The sequence below is a fragment of the Podarcis filfolensis genome (genome assembly GCF_964270895.1).
Source record: "Podarcis filfolensis genome assembly, chromosome: 5".
In the NCBI taxonomy this organism is placed as follows: domain Eukaryota; kingdom Metazoa; phylum Chordata; class Lepidosauria; order Squamata; family Lacertidae; genus Podarcis; species Podarcis filfolensis.
Window position 1 is genome coordinate 54,330,508 of NC_139608.1, and position 14,678 is coordinate 54,345,185.

General features: G+C 47.7%; 1 protein-coding gene across 1 annotated transcript in view; it reads left to right on the top strand.

Annotated features, from left to right (window-relative positions):
- HMX2 (H6 family homeobox 2) overlaps positions 1–14,678 on the top strand; it is a gene marked incomplete at its 5' end in the record, with an annotated part of 30,031 nt that overhangs the window by 591 nt on the left and 14,762 nt on the right. The gene's annotated exons all lie outside the window — the stretch shown is intronic.

The window sequence follows — 14,678 nt, forward strand, 5'->3', positions numbered from 1 at the left end:
CTCTAAGGAGAAACGCGGCAAGCGTCACCGTGAACCATTTTTGACTTGATTATTTATGACACTCTTTTTTTTATTCTGTTCCGGGTGCGTATATCTTTAGTTCTTTCTTTCTTTCCAGAATAATAATCATGATAATCATAATAAAAAAGATGTTGTGGAGAGCTGTAGTTCTTTGCCTTCCCCGGTCCCCGTTTCTTCTTCAAAGCAGCAGCTCCTCTGGTTTATACCGCTGACCTGTGCAATACTGTACGATTCTGAAAGCACTATAGGGTGTACTTTTTGTGGGGGGGAGTTGTAGGTGAGGAAATGTCGGGTTTTGGGGGGGGGGAGAAGTGCACAAATATAACGGGGGAGACAAAAAAGGGGGGACGGACAAAAGGCAGCTGCTCCTGAACTCCAAACTTCACAAGAGGTCGAGTGTGTCGGGCGCTTTAAGTGATGGACAATCAGTCTCTTTAAAGACGAATTGTAACTTATTTGCTATTCTGTACAGCTTTCTTGTCAGTTTCAAGGAGGGCGCGTGGGGTTTTTCGCCTGAATGGGGTGGAATCTCGAATTCTTTCGTGTCAGTCTGTCTCACCTGTTGTCTGACAAATTATTTCCGGGCCTCCCCAGATTTATTCCTCTCCCCACCTTCTCCCTCTCTAGCAGGGATCAGTCCTATTTTTAAAATTTAAAGAAGAAGAAGAAAATATTGTTATAAGAATTCAGTGTCGTGATTGGAGGGAGGGGCGGGCTGAAACAAATAAAGAAAACCTGTTCATTACTGGTGACGATGGTGGTGTTTTGCTTGATTATTTTAGAAACGGAAGGAGGGGACTTTGGGAAAGGAGAGATAACAGGTGTCCTAAACCGTCTCGCTAGTGGGACGCAGGGAAGCCCGCCTCTCCAACTCCAAGGGATCGCTGAACCTGCAGAGGTAGACAGAGGAGTCTTTGTTCTTCAAAAAAAAAAAAAAAAAAAAAGGCGGGGTGGGGGGAACGAGCCGGCCAGGTTTGCCTGCGCAGAGGAGACTTTTTCTAAAGCAGTTTTTTAAAAAACAAAAAACCTCCACATAAGTCGAAAACGCCTGTTGCTGAGACTAGCAGGCGTTTTAGGGGCCTTGTAGACTTATGGATAATCGGCTGCGCCTTCGAAGTCCTACGTGCGGTCTCAGGTAAACGTTTCTGCTCCAGATCATCCATTCACAAACAAAACGACGCATTTTGGCTAAATTTACAGACCTCGTCGCTTTCGGTAGGAGAAAGAATCAGGAGACTGGGATAAAACTGAGAATCAGAGCAAAGGTGGTTTTTTTTTTGTGTTTAAGGATGAGAATAGATCGGTGGGTTGTGGGGCTGGGAGGGGGATCTTTGTCCTACAGAGAAGTCCTTTTTAAAAAAAAGAAAATAGGGGAGACGCTTGTGCTTGCAAGAACCAATGCGCTCTACGTCTGGTTTCGGCCCTTCTCCGCTCTCTCTGGAGTGTTCTGCAGTAGATAGCAGGCTGATGGCTTCACACGCCGCGAGCAACGGGTTAAAAAAACCCCTAGCGTCACAGCTAGAGACGGAGAAAGGCAAGCAGAGGGGAGGATTGATTTGCACAGCCTTTCTGCGCGCTGAAGTAGGCAGCGCGCGCCGCTTGTTCCAACTGTGAGTCGCCGCGTGGCCTCCTCCTCTCCCGCAGCTCAGCATTCGAACTCAGAACCCTGAGCCTTCGCCAGTATCAGATTGGCTGACAGAAGCTTCTAATCGGGAAAGACACGCGCTTGGTCCTTTTTTACTTTTGGAGAGACTCCGACTCTGGAGCCTTTCTGGTGTGCCTGGAAGCTCTCCAAGCGCACGGGGCCGGGATTAGGTTTCCAGTCCGAGTGTATCTCTGTTGCAGAACTGCTCCAAAGACGCAACACTCAAGGGCTGATTCAAGGCACCTTATACCCTAGTGGAAGCCCCTTCCTAGTTCCACTTTGAATCCGATTTCACTCCGGTTTGCCAATGTAAAATGTTTCTAAGCGCCAAATCAGGCTGCTGGAGCTTTCCATTCAACTCCGAGAGAATGAAAATCATTGATGCTTACTACAGCTTTTTAATGAATTTGCTCTTCAGCAGTCCATCCAAGAGAGGGAGGGAGGGGGAGAGAGAGAGAGAGAGAAAAAAAAGGTCATGGTTCTGTTGTTATTCACTCCAGAGAAAACTTACCCAGATAGTATTTTTCTGGGCGATTTTTGTTTTCTTTGTTCCATCTCTTGAGCTCAATTGGTACAGGGTGTGTGCTCTTCAATAGATCTTTGGGGCCCGCTTTGAGAGATAATATCGTTTTCCGTTTATAGAAAACTGTCGTGAATAATTCTGTGTGTGTATGTATGTATACAGTTGAGGCAAGGTTTCACCAGAAAAGAAAGAAACAAGAAGGAAGGAGAAGAGATAACCATTTATTTTCCTTTCGTTTGGGATTAAAACCTCTTGGCCTGTGTGATAAATGGAAAATAAACAGAAATGTAGAGTCAAAATACGATCTTCCTTGTGTCACCTGCAAACAAGCTGATGCCTTTGGGCTGTTTGCAATACTAACTTTGGGCCAAGCCACTAGCAATCCATTAAAAAGCCCTGTTGCAACAGCAAATATCTCCTTCCATTGGCGAACACCCTGCCGCAATGTTATCAAACGCCGAGAAAAATAACTTCTCTATTTGTGGTTAGTGCCTAGAAAACGGTTCCTGGCTCACCCTGTCTTTACTCAATCGAGAAAGGACCAGTTGGAGGCGAGCACAGCTTGTTGCCCCCCCCCACCTTATTTCTTTATCTTTCTTTTATATGTTACACCTGCTTCTGTTGCCTGCAATTCCCCCTCCCCTCTCTGCCAAAGCGTTCCGGTTCAGAATTGCAACAGAGTCCATATCTATTGGCTGAGACGCGAGGGTTTCCCCACTAGCCTATGTGTCCAGGGGTCAAGGCCTTATAACGCAGCCTTCTCCAACATGCCCCCCATATAGGGCTGTGGGGGTTGTACAACGCAGGTTGGCCAGTGTGAGAGCAGGGTGCTGGTCTGATCCAGCAGACTCTTTTTAAGAACGTAAGGAAAGCCTTCTGCATCAGACCAGTGACCCGTCTAGTCCAGCATCCTATTCCCACAGTGGCCAACCAAAGATTTTGGAGTACAACTCCCAGCAGTTTCGGCTGGTGCTCATGGCGTGTTGTATTCCAACATCAGCTGGAGGGCACCAGCTTGGCGAAAGCTGCTGCGATTTAAGGCGCGGTGTCATCAGACACTGCGATTAGGAACCTTTGGCTAGCTAGACAGTCAGTTGGTAGGGAGCAAGTCCTGATCCGCAGCCCACTTAATGACCCCGAATTCCTCCTTCATAAGACCAACGCTCAAGCCGCTGAGTTCAAAATAAAACTCCGGTGCGCAGTGAGGAAATGGAGGAGTGGACAGGTCTTGGGCGCCCCTACGCCTCTCATTCTAACCTCTTGTTGACCTGAGGTCCATTCTCTCTGAAGGACCCCAAGCAGGGCTTCTCCTTCCTCCAGCCCCCTGAAGGAACCCGCTGGAAGGGAAGCACAACTTCTTCAGGTCTGTTGATCTGCCCCCTTCTCTCCCTCTCTCTCCCCGAGGCCCTTGCTTAAGTATAATTTCAGCTCCCTTCAAACGCAGTCTGCAGCTCACTGAAATCAAGGTCCAAGGACCCACTTTTTTAAAAAGGAGAAGAATAGATCCAGGATGGACTCCTCCAAGTCTTGCTTAGAAAAAAAGAAAAGCATTCACATTCAAGCCAGCGATGTTTTAGTAGCAAGTGGGAGTGAGTGGGAAACGGCCACCCAAAAGCAATTCCTGCGCGTCATTGCGCGCCAGCTATAGACATTTGCGTGGATAAGTCAGGCGCGCGCCCCTAGACAAACTTGCTTCGGTCTGCAAAGTTTGCCGGGGTGCTCTGGGCTGTTGAAGGACCAGGGTTTTGATCTGGGGGTTAAGTAAGAGCCCTTGCTCACCCTCTCTTTCTAGGCCCGCACTTGGCCATCCCTAGCCAGGGCGCAAGGAACAGGCCTTCCCCAAGCCTCTGACCTGAGATCACATAGGCTGCGCTTGGAAATGTCAAACGTTTTATATGCAACGCGTGCGTTGAACTGGGGCTCCTTTATAGTGGGCAGTAAAGAGGACTTATTTCTCTTCTAAAAAACAATACGTGGAAGTAGCCACTCAACCCCAATGGATTGTTGTACCTTTTATTTAAATAATAATAATGGTTCCAAACAAATCTCTTGGAAACCACCAAGGCGAGCCTGTTTGGTCTCAATTCAAAGGCAGTTGCTGCCATTTCTTAATCTGCAGCCACTCCACCGCCACTTCTCTTTATTGCCGAAATTGGACTCTGACAAATCTCTGCCTTTGTTTGTCATGCAAGAGAGGGAGAGTCTACTTTATCTTCCCCTGTTCCCTTCTGTCTCTCCTCTCCCCCCCCCACCTTCGCCATTCTTTTCTTTAAAGCTCCAGTGAACAGGACTCGCTCGGATGTTTGTATTAGCAACATACATGTATTTCTTTTATTTAGGAGTAAATAGAGGCTTGCTGTGTATAGGCAACAGCAGGCACCAAGATATAAAACTTCCTCGGGACGTCAGATCTGGCGGGGGAAGAATTCAGCAGACTTGGTGGAGATTAAAACGCAGAGCAGACGCCGCCTCCAGCAGCCAGCAGCCAGCAGCTCTGTAGAGTTTAGCAGAAGAATTGAAAGAGGTAATTCGATTGAAACATCTTGCTCTGTGGGGAAGGGGTATTTTACACGTACCTTTTTTAAAAAAAGTTTCTACCTCGTCCTTGGACCCGGAAAGTAACGCGAGAAGGACGCTGGGCGGAGAGGGGAGAAGGTAGGATCAGTTTGAAAAAGGAAAGAAAGTTGGCCAACTAAACCTAGCTAGGCATACTGTGAGATCGGAGAGGGGAGTAAAAATAATAATAATCTGCTGGAAATTCAAAACGGGGGTGGGTTTCTCCCTCAACCTCCGCCTGCCTCCCTCCGCCCCGGAATCTGCTGCAAGTGTCTCTGTAACAATCACTTTGCTCTATCGACTTAGCATAGTGTGTGCAAACGGAATGAGAAGCCCATTAAAAGCATTAACAGATTGGCCTGGCATAATACAGCAGCTCATATTGATCGCCAAACGTCTGTAAAATATTGTTTCAAATGAATCTATTGTTCCTGTGTGCTCTTTTCGTCAGTGTTGATGACCTTGGGATGCTCGCAAACAGGCAAATTATCCTTTCAGGGCTCAATCTGATTAAGCAACCCTCCTTTTCTCCCCTTACATCCTTGCTAACTTGGCAATGAACAGCGAGGGGGCGGGGAGGGCGCAGGATATATAGGCGTTCTGTGGCAAAGCTCTGAGGTGGGGCAGGGTGCTGGCATGAGGTTCAGAGCCCAGAGCAGGGCTGAGCAGACTTCAGGCTTGGCAGGATCTGCTTTGGGTTGTGGTCTGGCTTTAAAATAGACTCATGAAATCCACCCACCGGAACCTGGTGCAAAAGTCATTCCCTTAGATTGAAAGAATTCTGAACTCAGAAAAGGATTCTGAGTGTCAAAACCGAATGGTGCCCCAGACCTTCCGCACTCAAATCCTCTCTCCCCCTCTTCATTTCAGCTGGGTTATTTAGGGAGGAGATAGCATTTGGTTGCTGCCTTTGTTTAAATAATTGACCCTGAGGAATCCTCACTTATCTATTTCAAATCACCCAGAGATCTTTCAGTAGCTCCACATTTCTGCCCACCACTGGTCTAGAGAACAATCATTACAGGGACATCTGAAATGCAGATCTAAGTTCGTTTAGTCAGAAGCAAGTCTTGTGAAGCACTCTGAAGCTTACTCCCCAGCAAGCCTGCTTAGGATTACACTGTTGGGTGTCCTTAATCATAGAATTCGTTGCCCACCCTTGACTGTAGCCCTTGTCCCATATTACTTCCCTTGCTCTACTAAGGCTGAAGTTCTACAAGAATAGGCCCCACTGAACTCAGGAGAACTCATTTTGGAGTTAAGGTAGCACAAGGCTGGGCTGTTAACTGCTGCATTGTAGCAATATTCTCCCAATACAGCACATGCAGTGTGTTCCAGTGATTAGAGTTTTGGGTTTGCATCTGGGTGTGCCCCATCCTGCATTTCATTCAAAGATTTATTGTGGGAGCCAAGGGGAAAGAGAGAAAGGTGTCATTTCTCCTTATCCGTCATTTTTGCCCCTCTATCTGTAAAACTGAAGGGACTTACCTGCTTTGAGGGCAGGAAATGAAGACTTGAATCTATTTTATTTTTTTACTCTAAAACCACTGCTAATGAGGCTGCTGGAGGGAGATTGAAAAGGACTTCATCATTGATCTTAAAGTAAGCCAGAGGTGGGGGACTTGTGGCCATTCAGAGGTTGCCGAACTGCAGTTCCCATCATCCCTAGCCATTGGCTACAAGATCTGGAGATGATGGGAGTTGGGAGTTCAACAACCTCTGGAGTGCCACAGGTGCCCCAACCCTTGCAGCAAGTGGAGAAGTCAGGTCCTCTAGTTGTAATAGAAAACAGTGAACATGTCAAGTTGAATAGAATGGAAGCTTAACTTCTAATAGCCAGATCCATAATGCACAAGAAGCATATCTGAGAATGGTTATGGTGGATCAGTTACACATTATCACCCTATATCCATTCTTGAAGCCATAACTTGAAGGGTTTGACTTGCGGAAGGTTTTCCACCCTCTTAGGGCTTGGGAGTGTTAAGCAGGGAGAGTTCTACTTTGCTTAAGTGTTGATCCCCCACACTGTGAAAAGTTTCATCTACTGATGCCTGCAGACCCCCTTGTCTCTCTGTTAAATCTGGTCAGCTTCTTAGCTCTTCTTCACTGGAGGATTTTAAGCAGAGGCTGGGTGGCTGTTTGTCAGGGATACCATAGTTGCCTGCTGCATTGCAGATCCTGCATTTTAAGCTGGGGGTTGGGCTAGGTGACTTTTATTGTCCCTCCTAAGATTGGGGGGGGTGAACAAGGATGAAACCCTATGACAGGGGTAACCAATGTGGGGCCCTCTGTTGTTTTACTTTGCAAAGTGAGCTGAACCCTTTGCTAGGGGAAGTGGCTGCAATAGCACACAGAGACACTTGGTGTGGACAAACATGAAAACTTAGGCTTATTACAGAAAATACATGTTTTACAGAAAGGAGTTCCAGTTCTAACTCAACAAGTTGGGAGGTGCAAGGGAGCCACCTTGCTCCTTGCACCCGGCAGAGATACATCAAAATATGACCTCTCTCCAAGAGGGTTCCAGGGAAAATGTGAAGGAGGCAGGAAGAGATAGCTGCAACCTGAGAATATCATTCTACCATCAAAGAAAAGGTCAGCGCAGAGATCAAAGGACAATGAGACAGTTTAGAAATTTGGAGGCTCCCTTTTCTGTCTGCTTCAACCCCATGCAAATTCCTAAGCAAGCTGAGTTGTGTGCTAACACTTTCAATGCCTTCCAAGTGTTGTGGATTACAACTCCCATCAACCCCAACCAGCATGGCTGGTGGTTAGGCATGATGGGAGTTGGAGTCCAGCAATATCTGGAGACATAGGGGCCAAGGTCCCTTCAGCCCCCCTGCCCAATAAAATATTTGAGGGGGCTTGACCCCCAAAGTTGGTGGAGATTGCTATTCAAATGGTGTGTGTGCACCATGCATGGTGGAGCTTACCTGCCCCCCCCATTTTATTCAAGTTGGCACACCTGTCTGGAGGGCACCACTTGGATACCCCAGTCCCATTGATTTCAGTGGGATCAATGGCTTGGCAGCTGTTTGCAACCACATCAGTTGGGTCTTCTTCCTCTCCTTCTCCAGAAAGTGTTTGTTTCCTGAATCAGACTAACCAAATACCATTTCTTTTAAAAAACGTGGCTAGACACCAGTTTTCAATAATGCATTTACGTAATAAGGAGTTTTCAGTGATTCTGGCAGGCATCTACAACTTTTGTCTCCATTAGTTAATTCCGGCAAAGACACAAATTCCTTTGAACTCCTGAGTTTGCATGGTGTTGGCCCAATGCAAAGAAGAATGCCATCACACCTTTTAAGATGAAATGTAGGTTCTGCAACAGTGTAGAGATGGTAATGGCAAAATCCCTATTGATCTGGATTTGACTGGACTTCTTAATCTGGAGTTGGCCTACTTGAAAATTCCATTGAGAGGCGTGAGCCTGACTACAGCATGAGGTGTTTTGGATCTGTTTGTCATCCTCTGATCTTAGGCTGCTCAACTAGTTATGCTGAACAAAGTGGCAGTGAATTAGAGTTCCTGAGTTGTGATCTGTACGCCTTTAGATAACAAATGGGGGGGGGATTACGGTATATTTTTTTGGTTGCTTCCTGGAGAGGAAAGGATAAACAACACTCCCCTGTAGTAGAAAACTAGTCCATCAAAGAGAAGGGTTTGGCAGACCACTCACTAATGTGCTAGTTTAGTAAATGCAGGGAGCGTTAAAGAAAGCACGGAAGCATTCAGAATTACGACACCTCCGCTCCCCGCCTCTCCCCCAAGATCGCAGTATAAAACGCACATCTCTGAATTAAGAGCAAAGTAGTGCAGTGGTTAAAGCAGGGAGGCCAGCAGTTCAAATCCCCATTCAGTCACGAACCTCATTGGATGACCTTGAACCAATCAAAAATAAAAGGGGTGGGGGAGAGGAGCCGCTGCCCTGAGCAATCTGGAAGCCGGTTTGAAATGTGCGTAATAACAACAGACATTCTCTTACCGAGCAATGCGTAAAATGCGTAAAGGCGCTTCTTGTTTGGAAACGAAATCCATCCGAAAGTGGAGCTGGCATCTCACCAGAAGCGCACGACGGAAACCAAAACCTCTGATCCAAAGCCTATAGACTGACATCGGGAGCACCGATTGCCACACACCGAGTGCTTGGGACGGGGAGGGTGCTTAGATTTTCTGTTTCCAAAGACAAGGAACTAGAGTCATCTCCAATGTGAGAACGCTGGTCTTCTCTCGCTCCCGACCACTTTAAGATCACTTTAAGATCAGAGTCAGATGAACCAGGCTTGCGTTTTGTTCTTCATAATTTGGTGGGTGGGGAGGCAGCTTTTCTGACACTACTGTCGGCGTAAAAGCGCGTGGGTTTTCGAGACAGGCAGAATTCTGCAGCCGGCACGAAAGTGCTTGGGTCCCTGCAAGGATCTCTAGGTCGAAGGCGAGGCCATGATATATACCTGATCTCTGAGAAATAGTCTACTGTAGGGTTGTGGTCGGCTCCCCTCGGGAAAAAAGTACAGTGATACCTCGGGTTAAGAACTTAATTCCTTCTGAAGGTCCGTTCTTAACCTGAAACTGTTCTTAACTTGAGGTACTACTTTAGCTACTTTAGCCGCCGCCGCCGCCGCACGATTTCTGTTCTCATCCTGAAGCAAAGTTATTAACCCGAGGTACTATTTCTGGGTTACCGGAGTGTGTAACCTGAAGCGTCTGTAACCCGAGGTACCACTGTATATCCTAAGCACTGGAAAAAGCACAGAACAGAGCAATTGACCATTCCAAGCGCCTGGAGTAGAGCGCCTTCGGTGTCTTGGGGAGGCCTTGCGAGCCTATGCTTTTCCTATATTCAGTGGGATCTACTGTTGGGTAAGGACACATAATAGTGCAACCCCAATAAATGTAAGGTTATGAATGGTGTGAACGGGAACAAAGGAGAAGGACTTGTGTCCAGTCAGATCAATCTAGTGGGGAATCCCAGGCACCGGGGCGAATGAGGCCCTCCAGAACTCTCCTCAGGCCATGAGATGTTGCCTCCAACTGCGATGGTGCCTCTTGGCTGCCTAGGTGGAGAGACGGAGAAGGGTAGCGATCTCTGGGTTTTTCGTGGCTCGAAAACAGCCTACTGAAAAGAGTCACTTTTACTTATAGCTACGGCTGCCGCCACCAGCCTGTGGCCCCTGGGACGCTGCCTGTGACAGAATGGGACCCTCGGGCTGAAGACGGTTCCCCCCATCATGTCTACACCAAGGGGTGGAACCCAGGGCTTTGGACTCAGCTCCCCTCAACCCCAGCAACAGCCGGGGGATGATGGGAAATGGAGTACAGCAAAGAAAGTAAGTGGGGAGCCACATAGGTTTTCCATCCCTGGTCTAAGATGACTGGTAGCTACTCTCCAGGATTGCAGACTGAAAGTTGTCCCAGCCATATCTAGGGATGCCAGAGACTGAACTTTTGCGTATAAAGCTGATGTTTTCCCACGGATCTATGGCCCAATCCTCACTTAAACGAAATGACACGTGGTCCTGGAAGACAGAGGAAAGTACCCTTTTCATGAATTAATAGTGAGCAGTGCACCCCTACGTATGTTTATTCCGAAATAAATATCACCAAATAAGTGTCTAGATAGGGTTATAGCCTATGGCAGGGGTAGCCAACGTGCTGCTTGGCTTGCAGATGTTGCTGAACTACATCTCCCATCATCCCTGACCACTGCCCATGCTGACTGGGGAGTTAGGGTCCAACAGCATCTGCAGGATGTCTATCCCAGGCCTATGGCATGGGATTTATTGTTGGGGTGTCCAGACGCAAACGAGGGCAGAATTCCTGCCACTTTAATAGAAGTAGAAGAATGGCCTCTGGGAGACTATAGGCAGCCACGGTCAATCAGCCTAGTAATAGATTCATAGAGTTGGAAAGGGACCCCGTGGATCATCTAGTTCAGAGTTTCCCAAATCTGGGTCTCCAGCTGCTTTTGGACTATAGTTCCCATCATCCCTGACCATTGGTCCTGCTGGCAAGGGATGATGCCCGTTGTAGTACAAAAAATCAACAGCTGGAGACCCAAGTCTGGGAAACCCTGATCTAGTCCAACCCCCATGCAATGCAGGAATATGTACCCATAGGGGATCAAATCCTTAACTTTGGCATTATCAGCGCTACACGCTAAGCAACTGGGCTATTGCAGAGGTAGCTAACGTGGCGCTCTCCCGATGCTGCTCAATGGTCAGGGATGGTGGGAATTGTAGTCCAATAATATATGGGGAGGGCGCCTCATCGGATAATGTGGCTAACTTGAGCAGAAAGCAGGAAAAGTGCGAGGAAAAGAAACGACCCTTTTTAGTTCTGCTGCTCTCTGGATCCTCGAACCCGGCTCTCCAAGCAAGCTCTCAGCTGGTTTTCGAAAAGATCTCGTCTAGAATAGATGCTGTGAAGAGGCGCGCATAGATGTCTTGCTTGACGGGGGCTTGGCAAACCTTTGGGGATGATGCCAAATAGAAACGTGTCCCTTTAAGGTGGTGCGGGGAGGTTTCAAATTCTTCCCTCCCTGAGTGGTGCGACTCAGTCCAGTTTCTTCCCGATCCATCTCTGGCAATTCCCCTTTGTCCCCAACAGAAACCGCTCCCTCTATTTCTGTGCTTTTAACCTCATTGAGACGAGTGCGGGGGTGGGGGGAGGTCGGAGGAGAAAAATGGGGATGAAACTGAAAATAGGGGCGATTAATCGATGGCTCCATTAATTATGGATCTTAAAATGTGAATGTTAATAGGACTGGAATAGAAGCTGTGGAAGCAGTGCGGGAGGGGAAAAATGGTTTAAGTGCTGAGGGCGTTGTAATAAAAAGACCTTTGGATCCGAGCGATGCTTTTAAAACGATCGTCCCCAAAATAGGCGATCTGTCTGTTCTTTGGCCCAGACTAAAGGTTGTCTCCATGAGAATGGCTGGAAGTGGCCAGACGCAAAACAAGACAGGGGCTCCTACACCTTTAATAGTTGTGCAAAAGAGGGAATTTCAGCAGGTGTAGCTATTAAAAGTACAAAAGCCCTGTCTCTCCCCCCCCCCCCCAAATCTTTGTGATAGCATTTGGCGAGAAATGACGAGAAATGACTGAATTGCTTGTTTGTCTCAGCCCAGATTCTTTTGCATCTGGCCAAACTTGAACCTCTGCTCCTTGCCCCTGCTCCCTGGGTCTAGGGAAGCAGAGCAATGTCGATTTCATGTGGATTGTTGATAAAAGATAACTGGACTGAACAGCTGGAAAGGGGCGGAAGGAGACAGTCATAGCTTGCTTTTGGGTCTGTTGCGCCGCAGTGCTATCCTATCCATATCTGCTCCGAACTAATTCCCATTGAACTCAACGGGGTTTAGTAAATCTGTATTAGATTCAGCCTTATATAGGAAGGTCAATACAACACTGCGCAGTCGGTTTACGCACTTACACATTGCCATTCAGGTGGTGTGCGTGTGCCGCGTCATGCGATCAATAATGCGAGCGGGGCTTACCTGCTCCCCCCCCCCCAATATTTTATGCAAGTTGGCATCCCTGATCCGATTCAAAGTGTCTCGCTGTAGCTTAGGGATGGGAAAGCGTGGCCCTCTGTTGTACGGGCTCCAACTCTCATTGGTCCCAGCCAGCATGACCAATGGTCAGGGAGGACGTGAGCTAGTCCAGCTACAACTGGGAGCGCACCCGCGCACCCGCGCAGAGTCGTTATTGCGGGTTTAGGTAATCCACAGTCGAAAATGGCAGTATCGCGAGTGGGAGGGGGGCAAATAAGCGAGGGAGCGCGTCGCCAGCGTCGCTGTGCGCTGCGTCGTCCTCTGCTCGCTTATATCGCTCAGGTTGGGTCGCCTGGTCTCTGCTCCAGTCTCCTATTTAAAATAAATCTGAGGAATCTCTCGCTCTCCTAAACTCGAGTCGCTTTCATGATGGAGTGGAAGCATCAGATTTTCATCAAAGTTCTATTAAGTGAAACATAGGTTGCGGGGCACCCTCTGATTGAAACAGTTTAAATTTTAATTGTGTTTTTAATTTGACATATAGTTGCAGAAAGGAATGACACTACAACGCCAAGGGGCGGTCGATTTTCTTAATTTCTCCCCGAGGAATTGATGAGTCTATCAGGCCACTAGATTGGAAACACATTAAAGCTCTCTGGTTAGGTTGTTAATTGGAACTTGATGGATAGGGGAGCCTCGGATAGGCTATGCTGATCCAATCTGCCTGACTTTTCTGTTTTCCAATAAATTACACAATTCATTTTCCAGCCACAGATTACATAAATTGTACACCGCTAAGGCTCTCTCTCTCTCTCTCTCTCTCTCTCTCTCTCTCTCTCTCTCTCCCTCCCTCCCTACCTCCCTCTCCCTCTTCCCCCCTCCTGCTCGCTCTCCTGTCTCGCTCTCTCGCTCTCGCTCTCCCCCGCCTACCTCTCTCTTTTCAAAATAGGGAGCCTTCCTCGCTTCACCCATCCCTCTCTCCCCCCCTCGCTCCCCGCACAAGCCTATTGCGAGATGTCATTTGCACCAAAAAACGGGCAGCATAGCCTCTTGAATGAAAATCGAAACATAATCAACGTTTATACTTAGAAAATTTATTGAGATCATTTTCTCTGGTATTTCCTTATTTTAAAGTTTGGACGCTCCATATATCATAATCCACACGTGGCAAAAAGAGGGGCGCGGGGGGGAGAGACTGTGTGTAATATTTATCGAAGCTTGATTCGGAGATCAAACTTGTTTATGACTTCATCTGTCATTTCAAAGGGGGGGGGGCCTGCTCCCGATATTACAGGCTCTCAACAAGCCTATTTTCCAAGTGCCGCAAAAGCTGGGGAGATCAATTTTTATTAGGGAACCTTTGAAAGCTTGCTCGGGGCCACTTGAAGAACTGAACCTGCGTCTAATCTGCAGATCTCGACTCCTAAGTGTCCCCTTCTGCCTTGGGGGGGGCGCGTTGTTCTTCCTTTGCTAGTTGCTTCCTGTTTAGTGTGCATGTGTGTGCGTTTTAAGAGTTAGAAAAGGGGTCCATGGAAACCTGGAATATACTCACACGGGCTTAAGTTAGATGGGGGTGGGGGACTCAGACAAGAAACAGCCTTTAACGTTCTAGAGCTCCTTTTCATTCTAGGCTGTGGTGCTGTTCGGCCGTTAATAGTCTTATAGAACACACACACGCTTCAATTAGTATGTAATGCGCATTATTTTAAAATATGGTAAGTCAGCGGTGCTGCGTTAGGGGGCGCTCTTGCTCGCTCTGCTGAGTGGGACCCTGGTCCCTGGACGTCTGCCCTAAAGACTTGCCCCCACGGCCCCGTTGCGTTTAGTTTTAGCATGCCTGTAGCATCCTGTGCCTTCTTCAGACCTGAGATGGAGACAAAACAACCAAACCAGGGATTCTGGGAAATGCAGCACGCCATACATTTGAGGCACACAACTTCCCCCCAAGAATTGTGGGGTATCCTGAAAGAGCAGCCAAGTCCAACATTTCCTGTTGGCTAGAATGGGCACTCAGCAAAATGTGGATGCAATAGAGAGGACTTCCTGTCTGCCCTGCGGGAGTCAACTCCCCCTGAGTGCGGTCAGGTAGAGATGGGCATAATTTTTATAAAAGGGCTGGTTATGTCCCCATCTCTATCTCTTAGTCCATCTTGCTTGCTTACCACCATCATGCATCTTCTCCTACTGCATCTCTACAGAGTTGTAGTGACTTGTTGAGTTTGACGTCAAAAGATTCAGACTCCATCACCCACCCACCCATCCACCCACCCACACGTAACTGCAACCTAAGCCTGCCTCCAGATTGCTACTGTATGTGAACTGTGAGGAAACTCTATTTTATTCTGAGAAGACTGTTTTTGTTCTATGATTGTTTTGAGGGGGATAAAAGGGAAAAACAAGGCTGTACCCAGGCATTCTGGACAGCTTCGGCAAAAAGG